General features: G+C 34.4%; 1 long non-coding RNA gene across 1 annotated transcript in view; it reads left to right on the top strand.

The window, feature by feature from the left end:
- The window catches only part of LOC136832115 (uncharacterized), a 146449-nt gene that overhangs the window by 16199 nt on the left and 108760 nt on the right, over positions 1 to 21490 (top strand). The window contains exon 3 of the long non-coding RNA XR_010851063.1: positions 9583 to 9737. This is a non-coding gene — a long non-coding RNA (uncharacterized lncRNA). The remainder of the gene's footprint in view (positions 1 to 9582; positions 9738 to 21490) is intronic.

Raw genomic sequence — 21490 nt, 5'->3', positions numbered from 1 at the left:
TTAAATTTTGTTTTCTTTTCAGATAATAGTAAATTTTTGAGATTGTGAATTCTAATTATAAATTTTGGATTTAAAAATGAATTTTTGTATTTAAGATATAAAAAAAAGTGTTTCATTTATTGACTACCAGTGAATAGGATTAATTGTGTGCGTATGGCAAAGTAATAATATGTTTTGTTCCTTTAGTTTTGCTGAAGTGAATTAAGACCAGGGAAACAGTTGAAGTTCTTTGGTGAAGTGATGCCCTTTTACTCTAGTATATTTCTTGTTTAATTGTTGATACCTCACACTTGTTTTGATAAACTTAGCTTTTTAAGGGATCACTGTTACTTTAAGAGTACTCAGTCATAATTTTCATTGTTATGAGAGTTCAGGTATCTGGCTGAAGTAAGAGAAATTTTAGAATTTTGTGATTAGTTGTGTAATAACTAGGTACTTGGTGCACATCGTGATAATATATATATATATATATATATATATATATATATATATATATATATATATATATATATATATATATATATATATATATATATATATATATATATATATATATATATATATATATATATATATATATATATATATATATATATATATGAGTGTATTCCTTCATGATTACTTTCTCACATTTTTGGCCACATTTTGGGAGTTTGTTCAATGTTGTCCTGATGCTCTTCATTTCCATCTTCTCAAAAGCAAACACGAAGATGATGCGGGCAACACCGACACTGAATTTAGTGAAGATCCTCTCAGCCGGGGTTTATTAAGCCTGGTTGATTAACGGCAGCAGAATTATGCTATCCCAGCATTCCTAAATTCCATCAGGAGTCCTTTGAAAGAGCTCAGTCTGTTACGAATCCTACTCTTAGCCAAGATGGAAAATGTAGGATGTTGCAATGTTCAAGGGATTATTGCCCTCACATTACGGCTTACAGCTTAGGCGAAAATTTTCTGTATATCACCACGACAGTAAAATCACTTTGTAATACTATAGTCATGAGACAAGTGGTCATAAAAGTAGCCGACTCGAACCGTTGAATACACTCTAAAGAGGCTCAATGCAATCTCCGCTGAGGATGACAAAGGAGGTCAAATGACTTGTTTGACATCCTCTTGATTATACTACTTGTGACGTCAGTAACGCCTGGGAATGTGACCATGAATTATCCTAACATAAAAAGAAAAAATGGTATGGAATTCATAATATTATGCATTTTAATATGTAACGAAGATCCCTGAGTATGGGTTTTAAGTTTATGAATGCCGAAAGAGCAAAGAATTCAGGATCTTCTCTAATCACCTTAAGAAGTTTCTAGTTCTGAATCCTCAGGTATGTCTTACATCTCGATTTGTAACTTAGATAATCATAGTTCGTTCCATTTTCTAAGTTTCAAGGATAGCATTACAGCATTAAATAACTTACGGTTTTCCTTCCTAAACAGTATTATGTAATTGTAATATTTTCAGTATACACACACAAACACAAATATAATATATATATATATATATATATATATATATATATATATATATATATATATATGTGTGTGTGTGTGTGTGTGTGTGTGTGTGTGTGTATATTATATATTATATTTATTTATTGTGTATATGTGTGTATTTGCGCTAACCGCTGGTCGTTCGACAGCGAAGTTTTGCAAAGTTGGGCTTGATCGGATTTTTCGAGTATTTTGGTTTATCAGTTTTTTTTTTTTCTTTTTAACGAGAATGTCGACCGCATTAGGAAAAGACTGGTATTTCGAATCATGCTCTCACACATTTGCAATTCGGAACGTGCGGTGTGCCCCCAGGCGTACGAGGCGCAAGTAATCTGAACAAAAGGCGGGGAGGCAACAAGCACAAAATCAAATGAAAACAAGGCTATGCAGTTTCCAAGTGCACAAGTTTATTCAATCGCATTACAGTCTATGTAGTACCCACCGTTGAGTGACTGTGCTCCAAACGTAAATGGATTGTGTGACCAAATCTAGTTGTACCTCAAAGGCTTCGCATTTAATAGATACTGTGAAGTGACAAACTCAGTGGGCAACTAGTTGGATCTGTCTTTCACCAATTTTTTTCAATATATATATATATATATATATATATATATATATATATATATATATATATATATATATATATATATATATATATATATATATATATATATATATACACATATATATTGTGTGTATATGTGTGTGTGTGTGTGTGTGTGTGTGTGTGTGTATTCTAAGGAAATCAAGGAAATCAATACTATCCTTAATGTGCTGTCTATAAGAGCTTCTTACCTGCTTGTGGCATCCGACCGTGGAATTTTCTCCCAGCTTCCGTTTTCATGTCTTACAATCTGGTCTCTATACCCATTTCGGGATCACTCACTCTCTGTAATTTTTACTGTAAGCCTGGCTGGATGAGGGCATGGCATCGGGTTGCATACCTTTTTTCGCCTTTTACGCCTAACAAAAGACTTTGTTCTTTATTCACTGTTCCCTGAAATTTGGACTTTAGAGAGACGGAAATAATGAAGTTGGAGAGATGGCTTTTAACTCCGTGCCGGATTTAATGGAATGTGGTAAAAATTCCAGTTACTGAGGACGTAATAGTTTGCATCGTTGTTGATGCGAACGAAAGTCCTGTTTGGCTACGAATGTTCCTCCGACCGTTTGACTTGAGGAGAAATTTGACCTTCCACAACGAGGGAAGCCCCGTAGAGGGGTAGTGCTGTCAGTGCACCTCATGCAGCGCACCTCATGCGGTGCACTGTGGTCATTACTCAAGGTTCTTTACAGCGTACCTTCGGCCCCTAGCTGCAACCCTTTTCGTTCCTTTTACTGTACCTCCTTTCATATTTTCTTTCTTTTATCTTACTTGCCATCCTCTTCTAACAATTGATTCATAGCGCAGCTGCGAGGTTTTCCTCCTGTTACACCTTTCAAATCTTTTACTATCAATTTCTGTTTCAGCGCTGATTGGCCTCATAGGTCCCAGTGCTTGGCATTTGGCCTAAATTCTATATTCAATTCAATAACGAGGGAAGCTGTGGGTACTCTTCAGATGCAGATCCCATTAACGTGCGACTAGCCCTAGTTCCTTTTTTCTGCTATTTTTTTTTTTTCTTAGGAGCAATGATATTCACACCAAAGTTGCTTTCAGTGGCAGCATCATGTTGGTGAAACATCGTCTACTGTACTTACTCTCAGCCATCTTAAAAAGAGATGAGGCATCATAGCTTCAGTGAGATGAGATGTGATAATCTCCCTGATTTCATGTGCCAGTTGTTGCCATGTACTTTCTCGAAATGGATATTTGTTTGGAGTCTACATGGGTCGGTTTGTATTTAATTTACGAACGCTATGCGTATTTTTTTTTTATCGGTAATTTAGCTTCTTTGTCATTTTCAGGGGTAGCCCAAATTATTAAAGAAATTAAATTATTTATAATATTATTACAGCACAGGTAAGAAATACCGATGACTAACCCAGCAATATCTTCAGAAATCAAAGCAAATATGGTTTTTACCATCGTGGTTCAGAATGCTGATGAAAATTTTTATCAAACAGAAGATTGAAGATTTAAAATAAAACTATACAAAACAGAGTTTGCAAGTATTTGAAGAGGAGAGAGCTTAGAACTGATGTTAGTAAAATTGCAGTTACGAGTGTAAATGAAAGCCAGGAAGATGGGCCAGTAAATGTTAAAATGTATTTTGGAATAAAAATTATTTATTTATATAGATATTTTGTGGTAAATATAATAGAAGGTAACAATAAAAGAAGAGGCAAGTTACAGGATAGGTGAAGCAAGACAGGTTGCACGGTGTTTTGCAGAAGATTAGGAAGACACTTGAGTTGTTTGTGGAAATCAGGGTTGGATTGTATGAAGGGATTGTTGTGCCAACTCTTCTTTATGGAAGTGAAGAGTGGAAGCTGCGTGGAAACGTAAGAAAAAGAAAACGGTTAAACTATTGAAATGAACTGTTTTCGTAATGTATGCAGTGTAGAGTTCTTAAGGTGAGAAATGCAGACGTACACAGGAGTGGTAAAAAAAAAAAAAGTATACCTAGTTTAACCAGACCACTGAGCTGATTTACAGGTCTCTTAGGGCTGGCCCGAAGGATTCGACTTATTTTACGTAGCTAAGAACCAATTGGTTGCCTAGCAACGGGACCTACAGCTTATTGTGGAATCCGAACCACATTATAGCGAGAAATGAATTTCTATCACCAGAAATCAATTCCTCTAATTCTTCATTGGCCGGCCGGAGACTCGAACTCGGGCCTAGCAGAGTGCCGACCGAGTACGATATCGACCCATCCAATGAGGAACACAGGAGTGGTAAAAAGTTTAGTTTACTTGAAAGGATGGATCAGGGCGTTTTGAAATGGTTTGGTCGTGTAGAAAGAATGTACGATGCGAATTTTTGTGAAAAGAAGTAGGAGAAGAGCAAGGCCAAGGTAGCGTTGGATAAACGGTGTGAAAGTTAAACTTTCATAGCATTAGAAACTAGATGAAAAGTAGAGCTACTGACTAACGGAAAGACTCCTTTGCCGTTAGATAGCGGTTAGCCTTTGATAGTCCTAGTAATTACAGATAACTGAATGGTGAGTTTCCCAGTGTCTTAAATCATTTGGCAATCAAGTTCCTGGACGGAAGCCAGAAATTTCTATTTCGCTTTAGACAGGAAAATATGGACAAGAATATTTAATTCTCTTCTCTTTCGTTGTGATCAAGAACTCGATAATTGCTCTCCATGCCGGAGGAAAGGAAAAACAAATGCCTGATGAATGCCTCTTCAGTGATATCGATTTAGTTATGACTGTCCTTCTGTGAGACGCAGAACCTGAAGAGTGTTTGGGTACGAAAGACGATTTTCCTCATATTTGTATTCATGAGTTCCAAAGCACCGTTCCATAATGCAGAAATTCTCTCTCTCTCTCTCTCTCTCTCTCTCTCTCTCTCTCTCTCTCTCTCTCTCTCTCTCTATATATATATATATATATATATATATATATATATATATATATATATATATATATATATATATATATATATATATATATATATATATATATATATATATATATATAATACGCCCTTTGTTTAATGGAACAAAATTAAAGCATTTTTGATTATCCTTTATTTTTTTCGAACATGAATGTATAGGTTAATAGACTAATATATATATTAACAAAATTAATAAAATGCTTATTCGGTTTAATAATGTTCATACAAATATATATGGGATATATATGATACAATATATTTATATATTTTATTGTTTTGATAGTACAATTATTGCTTTAACTCTCTGTTCCTTTGTTAATTGTTTGAAAAATGAAGATTTAGCAAAGTAATTAAAGAAAATAATAAAGCCTCTTTATAAATTAAAAAGGGCGTTCCTTTATTTTTCGAATAAACATGAATAATTTTATTATTCCATACATTCATGTTCGAAAAAAGGCTTTAATAGATTAATATAATATATTAACAAAATTAATATAATGCTTATATATATATTCGGTTTAATAATGTATAATAATACAAATGATATTTCGGCTTTGCACCCTTGGGATGTTAAATTCAGCTGATAACAATCTTTGCAGGGTTTCAGTACCATTTTATTGTTTTGATAGTACAGTTGAATTGCTTTTACTCTCTGTTCCTTTGTTAATCTCATGAATATTTTGTATAAAATTCTTGAAAAATGAAGATTTAGCAAATTAACTTAAAGAAAATATTAAAGAAAATATACAATTATAAGATATAAAATTAAAAGAAGGAGTTACTAGTCAATTGAGCTTCATCAAGAATCGGCATTATTAAAACAGGAGTCGATTCTAAGTCATTATATTAATAGGAATTAATTTGTTAACGACGCAGCGTCACATAATATTATTCTATTAACTCTTGACATAGCAATCCGACCTTTCATGTTCAAAAAAATAAAAGGATAATCAAAAGACTAGCATATTCTGTTTTTAATTTTGCCATTTGTCTACTGCTGTGATTGTTAAACAGAGATGTTCTCTGTCGAGGTCAATCTGACTAATATTCCTACACCTAAATACATCGAGGCTAACAGCAGTAATATTTATAAAAAAAAAATATATATATATATATATATATATATATATATATATATATATATATATATATATATATATATATATATATATATATATATATATATATATATTCGTTCTCGGCTAGCACTCTGCTGGGCCACGTTCGATTCTCCGACCGGCCAATGAAGAGTTAGAGAAATTTATTTCTGGTGATAGAAATTCATTTCTCGTTATAATGTGGTTCGGATTCCACAATAAGCTGTAGGTCCCGTTGCTAGGTAACCAATTGGTTCTTAGCCACGTAAAATAAATCTAATCCTTTGGGCCAGCCCTAGGAAAGCTGTTAATCAGCTCAGTGGTCTGGTTAAACTAAGGTAGCCTATACTATAGATGTAGAGAGAGAGAGAGAGAGAGAGAGAGAGAGAGAGAGAGAGATGATTATGTCATTTGCCGGTAAATTTTTTTCCTATGTGAAATCGCAAAAATGAAAAAGTTCTAGTAACTGAGAAGAGAATGCAGCTGTTTATCCTTGATTTCCGGGAAAATGTCTCTAACTGATTCCGATATTCATTGCCTTACGAGTTTAGGCAACATGAACAAGACTATGACATTTCTTCTCACGCGTGCTCACACATAGTACCATTGTTTTCCACCGGAAAATTGCAGTATCTGGAGATTTTGAAAGTCGTTGTTTTTCTATTGCTTTCAGTCTGTTTATGTAATAATAGATTTGTCTGACACGCAGTACTTGTGAAATTCGAAATACGGTCCAGATAATTTGAAAACCAGAAGTCAATCATAAAAGAGATTAAACATTTCGTGAATCTCTTTAAATATTGGACGGCTGTATCTGATTTATCATCTTAAAAAGGTATGAGTTGAAACTATCTTCGAACGTAACAAAGAGAGAGAGAGAGAGAGAGAGAGAGAGAGAGAGAGAGAGAGAGAGAGAGAGAGAGAGAGAGAGAGAGAGAGAGAGAGACAAAGAGAACAAGAGTACAAAGCTAAAGAAAAGAACACAAGAGCTAAATAAATGTTCATGTTATGAGATGCAATATATACTGTATATATTTATATATATATATATATATATATATATATATATATATATATATATATATATATATATATGTATGTATATATATATATATATGTATATATATATATATATATATATATATACATATATATATATATTATTTACATATGTATATATATTATATATCTGTGTGTGTTTATGTATGCATGCATGTATATATGTTTTTATATGAAAGGTAAATTGACACCGTTGGGATCTTTTCCACTGATAGGCCTTTAGCTAGAGTGACAAGTATTCTAAGAAACTTGGTTAAACAGTGACGGTATCGAACAAATTGGAACATAGTCTGTTGATTTGATATCCCCTCAAACGCCTGTAACTCACAGCATACGACAACTCTTGTCTCTATGTTTGTGTATGTGTATGTGTGTGTGTGTGTGTGTGTGTGTGTGTGTATGTAAGTAGATGCCTGTGTCTCGCATTGAATTAAAAGGGATAGTTAAGGGAGTTTTCCTAAAGTTACCGTTAATTCGATAAAGTTAGGAATATGGGCCAACTTTGTGCTGCCCCTTTTTTTTCAGACGCCAGCCCTCGATGAAAATTAATTTTCCTTCGTGAAGATGTTCAGTAAACATTTATCTAAATAAAAAAAAGATAGTATCCCTGGTGCTCAAAATAGAAATAGCTTATTTAAACTAGACATTCATAATTTACTGATCTCTCTCTCTCTCTCTCTCTCTCTCTCTCTCTCTCTCTCTCTCTCTCTCTTTCCTGGTGCTTCAAAATAGAAATATTGTTTATTTAAACTAGACAGTCATAATGTAGCGATCTCTCTCTCTCTCTCTCTCTCTCTCTCTCTCTCTCTCTCTCTCTCTCTCTTTTAATAAAAAAACGGAAACACAGTAGTCTTGAAGGAACACAAATAATGGAATAATGAAATAATAAATTTAATACACTATATAAAATAAAATTTTACTCTTACAATTGCTGATCTTGGTTTCAGCTATTATTATTATTATTATTATTATTATTATTATTATTATTATTATTATTATTATTATTATTATTAGCAAACCTCTTTGTGACCATTGTTATCAGATGCTCAAAATTGCTTAGAATTATTTGTCACATAACGTTGCACATCTCCCGTCTCCAGTTTTGTTTTTTCACTAACTTTTTGGAACAAAATCATTCAGTGAGCCTTGCCTGAGCCATTTGCCTCAGAAGTATTAGGTTTTTTATTTGTGAATATGAGTGTTTTGCTAAACATCAGACAGCTGTTATTAATATTTTGTTTTTTGACCAGACTAAAATAAAATTTCTCGATTCTCAGTGGTTGGCTCTAGGGATTTGTAAAAGGAGTTTGATGAATAATTAGGTTGACATACATTAAGGAACATTTTGTGCTGACTATAGATTGACGCACAGATTGTTTTACAGTGAGTAAATAATCAAAATGGTAATGAATTAATCAATCGATTCTAGATGTCAACTGCTGAAATCAATAAAAGAAACTGTACCCCTTTCTAACCCTCTTACTTCAAAGTCCACATTTATTCGGGTGTACACCATACATAGGACAAGTTCCTAGAACTCTGGGATTTATAGAGAATCAAATATTTATTTTATACATTACCGAGCCCAATTTATAATCTTTATATTGCTCAAGAAGGACTTCCAACGCCAAGTACTTCAGAAGATGGTGTGTTAATTTTACTTGTTAAATCACGTAGTTTAAAAAAAGGGATTCAAACAAACTGAATTGAATGATTCAGTATATCTCAACTGTAGTGGGCATAAAAGCAATTCACGGAGAGCCCAAAAGTATAAGGGAATATACTGGAACAGGTAAAAATGGAAATAAGAGACAAGAGGAGAATTTTGTTAATAATAAATAGATATGATATTTCCTGAATAAGTTGGGGAAGGGGGCAAAGAAAATTTCTCGATTGGTGACAAGATGGAAAAATCACATTGATGACAACTTTTCTTTAAGCGTAAAGTCATAAAAAAAATCCCCACTTTCTAGCAAGTTGACGAAAATACCCTCATGCATCAGACAATAAACAAACACATCTGCGCATACACACACACACACACTCACTCAAACATGCACCCACAAGCACACTCATATATGCACATGCACACACACACACACACACACACACACACACACACACATATATATATATATATATATATATATATATATATATATATATATATATATATATATATGTGTGTGTGTGTGTGTGTGTGTGTGTGTGTGTGTGTGTGTGAAGGTATATTTTACTTCTTGTAAATGAATCGCAATATACGAAGGTATCACAGTAAAGAGGGAAAAGAGATGGAAATCACTGGTTTTGAGGCAGAGGTTTCTTTCCTCCATTTTACTTTTTTATATTTTGTAATCTTTACAGCTTGTCTTCGGCTGATTTTTGCGATGAATTACCTAGTTTTCATGTATTTGCAGGTTTTCCAAAACTCACTCAGACGAACACAGGAAAGCGAAGCATAACACATAGCCATTATCAACTTGAAGGAAGTAATCTTTTTCGAAGTTTTTGCCGCCTACATATTTTATTCGCCATCACAAAAGCCAAGGAAACATACCACAAAAGGCCGGAGGTAAGTTTCTTATAACAAGATTAACAATAGTTTCAGTTTGTTATTACATTACTGTTGCTGCAAACTAGGAAGAATTCCAGATGGTCGGAATTAATATACAGAAGAATTTTGCTCTTATAGTTTGAATTATATGTTATACACATTTAAAGTATGTGTCGAAATTCAACTATGGAAGCGTATGCTCAAAATAGTACTTAAAACGAGTTTCATTCCCTAAATGATTCAGTTATATTTATACCAATACATCAAGATTTAATATATACGCAAGGGGTCTTTTCAAATTTTGCCCCCCCTCCCCCTCCACCTTCCCCATCCCCGCAAGATCCCGATCTCTCCCGAAATCTACTCGGTTGTTGCAGTGACGATTTTCATTCTTGGATAAATTTTCGTGAAAATGTTTGTATTACTTTTTTTTAATAGCCCTGCTAAGAGACATAAAAAAGTGGCATATTTAAACGTCGTTGGTGGAGTAATGATAATAATATTTGCCATATAAACACAAATTTATTGCTCTACATTCTCATAACTAATCGTGGGTTATGCAAATACTCAAACGCACGTATCAATGTCCGCGAGAATTCTCTTCTGGGTATCACGTTTCTCAGATTCATAAAAATGCAGAACTTTGCCACCGGATGATATTTCCACAAGAACCACCAACTAAGACTAAAACCACTCAGACGCTCAAGTCTTTCTGAGATGTATGAGTCCAATGGCTCAAATTGTTGGCGAAGGTCCTTTTGGTTTTTTCTCGTTCAGCCCTGCAAATGTAATTCTCCCACAGTTTTAAGCCCCAGTTTTATTGGCCGAGTTCCCACACGAAATCGCAAAGTCGAGACATGCAAGGACAATAAAGGCCAAGAGACTTCGGTAATTCCTAAAACGAGAATGGGAATCAGGAAGTTGTAATTAGGATTGTTCTCGTCCAGTGCAAGTTTATTTTTTTATGGTGAAGCAAAGGAGACTAGAACAGTGTTGTGTTGATTCTCCTCGATTTTCAGTCGCCGAGAACGCCGAATTTTGAGAGGAGAAAGTTTAAGTCGCTCAGGAAATTCAACAGAGATCGGAGAATTCAAAGTTTAGATATTTTATTTCAATTCTTTTCTCCTCATTACGTTTGGTCTGTTATATCATATAAATGTAATTATATGTGACGGAAAACTTAGTTTTATCTTCATAGATTTTCTTCTAACCTGATGTAGTATGAGTCATGTAATAATAATAATAATAATAATAATAATAATAATAATAATAATAATAATAATAATATATGCGCTATCATAAAGATAATATCTGTTTGCTTTTTTATTCGTTTAAACCACGTCTACTCAAATACGTTCCTTCTTTTCCAGATTTTGCTATCAATTAATGATTTCGTTGATTAAAGATTTGTCCTTTTCATTTTGTCCTATTATTTGAGAGAGAGAGAGAGAGAGAGAGAGAGAGAGAGAGAGAGAGAGAGAGAGAGAGAGAGAGAGAGAGACTGTATTTGTTTCGGCACTCATGTTTTAATATTTAGTGAAAGACACTGACAAGTCACCAATTTCTTGGGTAAAAATACAAAGTCATTTTAGAGCTTGCAATAGCATTGATGTCTTATCCTCTAGCAGGGATTGATTAGCTGTAGAGGGGAGGTAGTTTAGACTGTAATAATTATTGCTATAATTATTATTATTTAGATGTACATAGAGTCATTTATATATTAGTTTAGGTAGTTCCTTTTCAATTTCTATGTTCATTCAATAGCCAGTGACCACTTTCCCTTTGCTTCCTATACTTGAAATATTACTTACTAGTGTCAGTAAAAGTCTGAGCACTCACCGGGTATGATTTATTGAAATAAGTTCAAAAAGAGAGAGAGAGAGAGAGAGAGAGAGAGAGAGAGAGAGAGAGAGAGAGAGAGAGAGAGAGAGAGAATGTTAATTATGGAAACTTTATGCTTTAACTTTCCGGTGCACGCAACTGCTATTTGTTGTACAGAATTTATCATGTTTCATTAGCCGTACTGTGTTGGGTCTAACCGATCAGTCTGCTTGTATCTGCATCATTATTTTTTGTGGCTACTAAATCATAACCAAACATGTCGTCTGAAAATGCCCCGATTAATGTTACGCTCTTTGCGAACTGTTCAAGTCAAAATAACTTCTCTTTTTCATGAAAAACTTTTGCGTTGTTATGTTTATTAAGAAAAGTCCTGTAAGCATGTTCATTCATTTCAGGTTTTGTCTTGCGCTCAACCAGGTTTCTCTTATGTGCTTGTGCCCATGAGTGGTTGTAAAATTTTATATATACATACCTCGGCCAGCATATCTAAGAAACGTCCAAAAAGGTGTCTCAAGTCCAGAAGAAAATGAATAGTCCTCAGTTAGGGTACTATCTCCAGTCCCTCAGACCACCCTTCATTTTTTGAGGGTTCATTCTATGAATTAGGTCAACCTATACTGTTAAGTCACAGACATAAGAAAGTGCTGTCACAAACAGACTAAGCTTAACCGGCGTTGCAGAAAGGAAAAATACGTTCTTATTTCAGTTTTATTTTTCGAGAACGAAAGAAATAGTAATTGCAGTCTATCTCGGTCTCTAACATAAAAACACTAAACATAAACGGCATATTTTGTTACTACGGACCCCTAGAGCATACCCGCTAACCTGCAAGGAAAATAATGGTTAGCTCGCTTTAGGTAATATAAAATTTTTGAGGTTTTTGTAGCTCAGGAGGAACGGAAGGATACATTGTTAGACTGAAAATCCGGAGTGAAACTTTTCCCCACAAAAAGTGTATGGCTTTTTAAGGGGAAATTATTTCGGTCTGAGGGAAGAAGCTAATGAAATGTAGTTGCCGAGTCGGAAAGAGAATTTTCAGAAGTGTAATGAGAGAGAGAGAGAGAGAGAGAGAGAGAGAGAGAGAGAGAAAGCAGTGTATACTGTAGATTATTTCAAGCACAAAATAAATACTGATCTAGAAGCATCAAAGCAGGGCAACCGCGCAGTATTTACAACCAGAAACAAGTAAAAAATGCGCCGAGGTTTCTTCAGCCCAATCGAGTTTTCTGTACAGCGTGTAATGATGTATGAAACTCTCAGCCACGGCCCATGAAACTCTCAGTCGCGACCCATGAAACTTTCAGCCACGGCCAGGTGGTGGCCTGTGTTGACGGCACCTATAGCGGTGCCAGACGCACGATCATGGCTAACTTTACCCTTAAATATAATAAAAGCTACTGAGGCTAGAGGGCTGGAATTTGATATGTTTGATGATTGGAAGGTGGATGATCAACGTACCAATTTGCAGCCCTCTAGCCTCAGTAGTTTTTAAGATCTGAGGGTGGCCAGAAAAGTGCGGACAGACAGACAAAGACATCTCAACAGTTTTCTTCTACAGAAAATGAGAAGCAGAAACGTCAGACAAAAGTGAGCCAAGACTCAGAACTATTCAAGGGGAAAAAATAAGGGAAGAAGAGAGGAGAGGATTTTCGAGGATGCGGGAAGTTTAACATTAACATTTTTCCTTTTAGTGTAAGGACTCCCAAAAGACCCTGCGTAGTTTGTTAAGGTGGATAGTTATATAAGAGGAGGGGAGGGCCACGTACCTATAGCTGTAGGATATTTAAAGGAGAAAATTACCCATTGTATAATGCTTGTAGGGATTCTGAATCTCCATTTTATTCTTTGTTATCTTTCAAACAAGAATGATCTTTGTTTCTGTAGTAGTGTGATTAAAGAGTAGTAATGTTAAACCACTGCTACTGTTAATGATAATAATGATTGTAATAATAATATAATAATAAGAATAATGTTTGGCAGAGAAGTATATACATATAAAATGTAAAACCTGTGGTATTAAGGTAGCCAAGAGAAGGCCCTTTAACATTTGTCAAAGATAATCCTTTAAACTTAGTACACATCTGAAAACTTTACATTAAACTACGCCACGCCCACCCAGCTCAAGAGTTCGCCGTGGATGACGCCGAGATTTGTTTAGCGTTAACAAATAAACAAATAAAACATACGCCGAAGTTTCTTCGGCGCAATAGAGTTTTCTGTACAGCGTACAATTAAGGCCACCGAGAATAGATCTATCTTTCGGTAGTCTCGGTATAATGCTGTATGAGCCGTGTCTCATGGAACTTTAACCACGGCCCGGTGGTGGCCTGTCCTATATCATTGCCAGACGTACCATTGTGGCTAACTTTAACCTTAAATAAAGTAAAACCTACTGAGGCTAGAGGGCTGTAATTTGGTATGTTTGATGATTGGAGGCTGAATGATCAATATACCAATTTGCAGCACTCTAGCCTCAGTAGTTTTTAAGATCTGAGGGCGGACAGAAACAGTGCGGACGGGCTGACAAAGCTGGCACGATCGTTTTCTTTTACAGAAAACTCTAAGGCTACATTATCCACAACATTCTAGTCGCTGGTTACAGTTCCAGCATGTCAGTGGGTTATACGAACATAGCAACAACAAAGTGATGCTACATTCAGGTGAAGAGTTGACAGGTGGCCCAGTACAAACGAGTGAGATATATCAGCGAGAAATTAATGTATGGCATCCTAAATATTACAGTGAGTAAATGACAGGAGACCCGGGCTGCATACTGGAAAGTGTGAACATACAGTCGAGTTAGGAATGCATAAGGCTATTTGTTGTGGGTGATTTCTATACATGGGATCTAGGGGGTGACAATATTAGTGCCTTTTCTCTCCCTGTTTTTCGTCTTGTCAGGCGGTGCCACTTTACTTCCCATGTTCATAACAAACGTTGAAAGTGTTGGAGACTTGCCTCCTTTAACTTCAAGCCACCCATCTCACCTTCCTTGAGGGAACACTATTGTGAGATTATATATATATATATATATATATATATATATATATATATATATATATATATATAAGTGTGTGTGTGTGCATATATGTATATATATAATATATCTATACATACATGTATATATATATATATATATATATATATATATATATATATATATATATATATATATATATATATATATATATATATATATATTATGCATATGTCAGCCCTTTGTTGGCCGGCCTCGGTAGAGCTTTAGACTGTCATTCGATAGTTAATGAAGAGTTGATGAATTTATTTCTGGTGATAGAAATTAATTTCTCGCTATAATGTGGTTCGGATTCCACAATAAGCTGTAGGTCCCGTTGCTAAGTAACCAAATGGTTCTTAGCCACGTAAAATAAGTCTAATCCTTCGGGCCAGCCCTAGGAGAGCTGTTAATCAGCTCAGTGGTCTGGTAAAACTAAGGTATACTTACTTTATGCATATGTCTGCAGGCCCTCGAACTAGTAACCTGACTAATTGCTGGCCTGTGAAAACGTAGCTTTTTCTGTGCCTAGAGGCAGCGAGTATCCAATTCGCTCGTTCATGGCTTCCTGTCATGACCAAGATGCATGGGGAAAACGTGACAGATGTTTGGGCTTTGTGATATCTGTGGGTTCAGAAGGCGGAGTTCCTTCGGGACATTGAACCTGACAGTGGCGTCACGCCTCGAGGGAGGGGTTGACAAGTGGATGTGTGCGTACTTGTGCTCTCTAATGTGTATTTTACAGAGGAACCATAGAATGGGTACTCACCTTGATTTACGGCCTGAGAGTTATCGCTCCTTCTGGAGTTGTGGTGAACAGGACCGCTACTGTGAGGGATGGCTCCCCGATGGACAAAGAGAGAATTCTGGCTGGGTCCTGTGAGGACGTGTATATTGGAAGAGGTGTTCTTTTTTTTAACATGCTATATGACATTTATTTTGGTTTAGAGTAATCATGACCTTTTTATTTTGTTTGGTGACCGGGATGTTAGTCACTAGTATTGGTTGGTTTAGAATCAGTAATTCAATTAATTTGAATAGTTACCGCTTTAATTGTGAGTCTGGGTTTTCTCTAGTCATGACTTCCATTCATGTGGGGTTTGAGAGATTACATTTCATGACTCTAGCTTTGGTTCCTCATTGGACAGGTGGGTACCGTTCTCAGGTAGCATGCTGATCAGAGGCAATGAAGAATTAGATGAATTTATGTGGTGATGATTTCATTTCTTGTTATAATGTGGGATCTAGGTCCTGTTGCTGGGTAACTAATTGGTTCTTAGGCCACATAAAATTCTAATTCTTTGGGCCAGCCCTGTGTTTCAGCTCAGTGGTCTGGTTAAACTAAGTATACTTAAACTAAGGTATACTTAACTTTTTTTTTTCACTTTTGCTGAAATGCTTTCATTAATTTTCCAAATAAAATCTAGTTTTGTATGAAAGTGTTTTAAGACAGAAGGCCTTTGTTTGAAGATAGATAGAGAGTATGTCAAGCCGGCCAGAGCTCAATAACACCTGTTCCTTGCAAGATATATATATATATATATATATGATATATATATATATATATATATATATATATATATATATATATATATATATATATATATATATATATATATATATATATATATGTATATATATATATATATATATATATATATATATATATATATATATATATATATATATATATATATATATATATATGTATATAATATGTACTGTATATATATATATATATATATATATATATCCTTCGTCGAAGGATGCCACCTCTGTCTTTCTGTTCGCCCTTCTTTTTATTATACGACTGAAACTTAGCCGATGTCAGAACTTTCTGACTAACATCGTTCACAAATATGGACCATCACTCAAGACAACACTCAGAACCTGGGAACGCAATTTCGGAAGGCAGAATGTGACCTGCAATTTTTACAATTTTGTGTCCTTAACTAAGTAACACCAAATTTTGTTAAATTTAAATTATATAAGAAATCCTTGTATAACACTCGTTCATGATTCCATTGTTTCCTGAATATGATTTCAAGTAAACAAAACATTATTCATAAGTTGGCCACTAAAACTCTCCTTCAAAGTGTTATTAACAGATTGTTTACATCTTCACTTATCTCTTTAATAAATGTATCAATTCCTTTGTTTTCCATGTCCAAGAGGTTCACGAGAGAAAACACAAAATAGGTGTTTCTGTTCCAAAATTTAATCATGACAATAAAACAGTGTTAAATTTTTGAACCTGAAACAGTGGAATTCCTCCTCTCTCACTTTACCTTGTTACAGGGCAGTTCTTTGACAAGTCTGGATGTTTTCTAGATTGATACTTGTGCTCTCTTGATGTTCCTAATTTTCGATCCAAACTTCAAGGAACATAAAACTTATTCTAAATTGGGTACGCACCTCCATTTTTAAAAAGGAAGAGAATATTCTCAAATCTCTTGCAAAAACAAGGACATTATTATTACCCGTCCAGATAAAGGAGGGGTTGTTATTCTAAATAAGGATGATTATATTACTAAATGGAAACAGTTTTAAATGATAATGCAAGGTTCCAGAGGTTGGGAAGTCCTGAATTTTCAACATTGTTTAAAATAGAAGACCGTATTAATCGATTTCTGAAAAGCCTAAAAGACCGTGGTGAACACTTTCAGTTTTTTTAACATGCTCAGGGTCATGACATTTATTTTACGGCCTACCAAAGGCCCACAAAGATAACGTACCTATCCGCCCTATTTTAGCGTCTTTGTTAGCGCTAATTACAAACTAGCAAAATATTAGTCATGCTTATTGGCTGAAAATTTACAGGTTTAGAATCACTAAGTTCAAAAATACTAATTTGAATCAGGACTCGGATCTGTTATGGTGCTTCGATGTCGAGTCTTTATTTCTCTACCTGTACAACAGACCATTGATATTATTTTTGGGCTTTTCCTATGGATAAGTCTCGTTTTAATGGGTTCTGCAAGAACGATTTCAAGAAACTTTTAGATCAGCGGTGGGACACCGTTTTTGTTTTTAATGGTTGTTCTTACTCATTGGAGGGTATGGCTATGGGTTCTCCACTTGGACCCATCTTCGCCGGTATCTTCATGTGCTCGCTGGAAGAGCACATGCGATTACCATCCACTATTTTATAAGCGGTATGGACGACATTTGCACTTTTTGAATTCAGTTTGACGCCGAGAGGTTTTAGCTTTCATTAATTCATTTCTTCCTAATATTAAATTTACGATCGAACACGAGACCAACAACCAATTGCCTTTTTTAATATTTTAATAATACGATCCTATCAAGGTCCCTGTTGCGAAAAAGACATTTACTGGTCTTGGTACAAATTTTTATAGTTTTGTTCTTTTGATTTTAAGATTAATTCATAAAATAAATGCTTCACCGAGCCTTTGCATTATCCTCTAGCCAAGCTTTCCTACAATGAAATCACGTCCCTGCAAAAACTTCACTGCTTTCCCACCCACTTGTTCTTTAAACATGTCTCCAAATTTTTAAATAATATTTTTGTTCCACGTCATCCTACCCCTCGCGTTCCTAAACTACCTTTCTATTCCAGTCTTCCTTTTATTCACGACACTATCTTTATGAACTCCGATCTCTAATATGTCACCTCCCTGCCGTGAAAATAATTTACCCCAAATACTGAATATCGGTAGTTTTGTTTGGATCTTTAATGACCTCTTGTGTTATTTATAACTTGTCCTCGATGTAAGAAGGAACCTATTTGATCGAAGATAGAGTCCGAATCGACAGTCATAGAGCTGTCAGCTATAGAACTGGCACTAAACTTTCAAACCAATTTTCCAACATAAGGGATCATGCCGAGAAATGCAAACATTCTATTCAGTACAAGGACTTTAAGGTTTTGGGCAGAGCCTCTAATCACAAACTTTAGCAATTAATGAATCATTGTTTATTAAAAACTGGTCCCCACACTGAACACCCATGCCCGTCTACACCTCTTTATCTCTCGTGAACTGTTTACGTTTTTATCAGTCCTTCCTCTGCCTCCATACTCAACGGTTGGTATATTCATATTTTTAACTTCGCTTGTTTTAATATAATTTATATTGTGTATTTTAATATTTGTCACTTAATTTTATTGTACTAATTAGGTATTATTATAGCTTGAAAATGATGCCTGCTGGTTATCGAAATATTTGCAATTGAATAAATATGACTTTCTTGACCTGTTTTGCTTCCCTGCCTTCATTATATATGAGTTTTGAGAAATCCGCCTGTTATATATATATATATATATATATATATATATATATATATATATATATATATATATATATATATATATATATAATATTTATATACATATATAATATTTATATATATATATTATATATATATATATATATATATATATATATATATATATATATATATATATATATATTATATATATATATATATATATATATATATATATATATATATATATATATATATATATATATATATATATATATATATATATATATTACGCAGCTCTGCTACCATTGAATTTAGAGGTGGCAACTGAGAATCCTTCGCAATGTCTCGTTTTATGCCGCAATAAAGCCTTCGCAGCGGCGAACACAATTACTAGACGAGCAACTGCCAGATTGCTCCCTCCTCTTTTATTACGAGAGGGCATTTCCAGGAAATTTGAAAAATTGGAGACTGGCAGGAAATCCAGACATAATAATTTAGCGATAAATTTAACGTATGTTTCTATCTTAAAATTCCCAATTTTATTAGAGAGAGAGAGGGAAATAGAGAGAGAGATGCCCGTAAGATACTATGATATTCCATTGCTACCCTAGACAGTTCATTGGTAAGTAACACATTCGCCTTTGCGTTTAAGTAATATCTGTTGAATGTCAGCCACTTCTGTTTTAACTATGATATCTGTGGTAGCGAATGAAGAGCCTGCACGAGAAATATAATATTTTTCAGTTATTCTGAATAATCATGAGGTATCTCATGCAAGCATTCCTTCCTCCTGTTATAAGTTATAAGATATATATATATATATATATATATATATATATATATATATATATATATATATATATATATGTATATATATATATATATATATATATATATATATATATATATATATATATATATATATATTATATATATATATATATATATATATATATATATATATATATATATATATATATAAGATATAAATATATTATATATATATAAGATATATAATATTTTTTTAGAGAATAATATGTAAGATATATAATTTTTTTATACTGTTATACTGAAAAATACAAACGGATCTGAATGCATTAGAGTTCTGATTCAGTTACGTAATATGAGTACAAATGAACATGAATGTATATATTGAAATTTGTCCTGTAGGTCAGAGGAGCTGTTTGGAAATCGTAAGAACGATGACTGTTCCCTTTCAACGAAGCGTTAGCAAAAATTCACTCAAAGATCCAGACACGTAGTCAGTAGGTATACACGTATGTCTAATATGCACATAATACCGTCCGTCTGAAGATATAATAAGGTTCGGCGAGATTACAAGTCCCTTATTTGTCTTTTATATCTGTGTCTAATATTTTATCCCGTGTCGGCAATGGGCAATTCACTCCATGTCTTTCCTTTTTGTTTTACAATAATACTTTTCTTTGTTGTAAACAACACGATCATCTAAAAATAGCCTGGATGCTTCTGCAGCGTATAGAAACAGAGTTGGGCTAAATAATTTTTTTATGTCTTTGTTTAAATTTAAACGTTTAACAATACGGCAGGAAAAAGATTTCGCAAATGGTTCCTGTCACTAAAGACCTCTGAAGTGGCCATTTGAAGCCAGATTATTACGATTATTAGGAAACACTAAAGCCCGTTGTCCTCTTTTACCCAAATTCAAAGTGGAACTGCAAGAACTTCATCGTCTTTTCTCGGAGGTTCGAGAAGGCGAAGAGGAATAAAACTGCCGAGTCAAGACCTTTTCCTCCAAAGACACTGGCTGAAAGCAGTTTCACACCTTTCGTGTCCCGCTTATTCAGTCCAAAAGCAACCTTCCTTTCTGACTGAAATCTTGTCCCGGAAGATGTTACAATGTGGTACGTTCTTTTATGCCTTTAATGTTCCTTCCGATGTGTATGTCGACACCTTGCTCACGTTAATGGAAGGAAAAGGGGCTTTATAATACGCAATACGCGTCTTTTTGGAGAAGGTGAAATGAGAAATCTGTCCTTATTCTGACATAAACTTATTTTTTTGTTGTTGACATTAAACCTAATGAAGATTAAGGACAGTTGCCTTCTTTAAAGATGAGGATTAAACAAGAGACTTTTTCTTGCGTGTAAAGCTTACCGATTTTAAAATATACCTCTGACAGCACTTCAAGATCTACACTCCAGAAAAGCTCTTATTTTATCCGCATTAAACCTAATTTCGCTTAGATTCGCGGCACTGTTGTGACCATGTTAGTTGTGTTGCCAGATAACTTACAGCCAATCATTCAGTCATTTAGTTGCAAACAGTGAGATGCAGCCAGTTGGAGAGGGGCTCAGGGCATATGAATATATATATATATATATATATATATATATATATATATATATATATATATATATATATATATATATATATATATATATATTTTGGAACAGATGGAACCTTTTTCCAAGCCACCTCACCCGTTTTACATCCATAACGTAGCTGAGAAAGAAATAAAATTCATTTCAATTGTTTTGGTTACTAGAACTGTGGGTTTCCACTCGCCCCTTAATACTCTCTCATACATTCCCCAAAATGGTTAAGCCTAACCCTTCTCTCTGTTCAGATGACTGCCTAAGGCCTTGTTTCCAGGTGACCTTCGAAGATGCCTTCCTTGACGGCGTCAGACAACAGGCAAGGG

This window comes from Macrobrachium rosenbergii, chromosome 49 (genome assembly GCF_040412425.1).
Source record: "Macrobrachium rosenbergii isolate ZJJX-2024 chromosome 49, ASM4041242v1, whole genome shotgun sequence".
Classification (NCBI taxonomy): domain Eukaryota; kingdom Metazoa; phylum Arthropoda; class Malacostraca; order Decapoda; family Palaemonidae; genus Macrobrachium; species Macrobrachium rosenbergii.
This window is presented reverse-complemented; position numbering and strand designations above follow the sequence as displayed.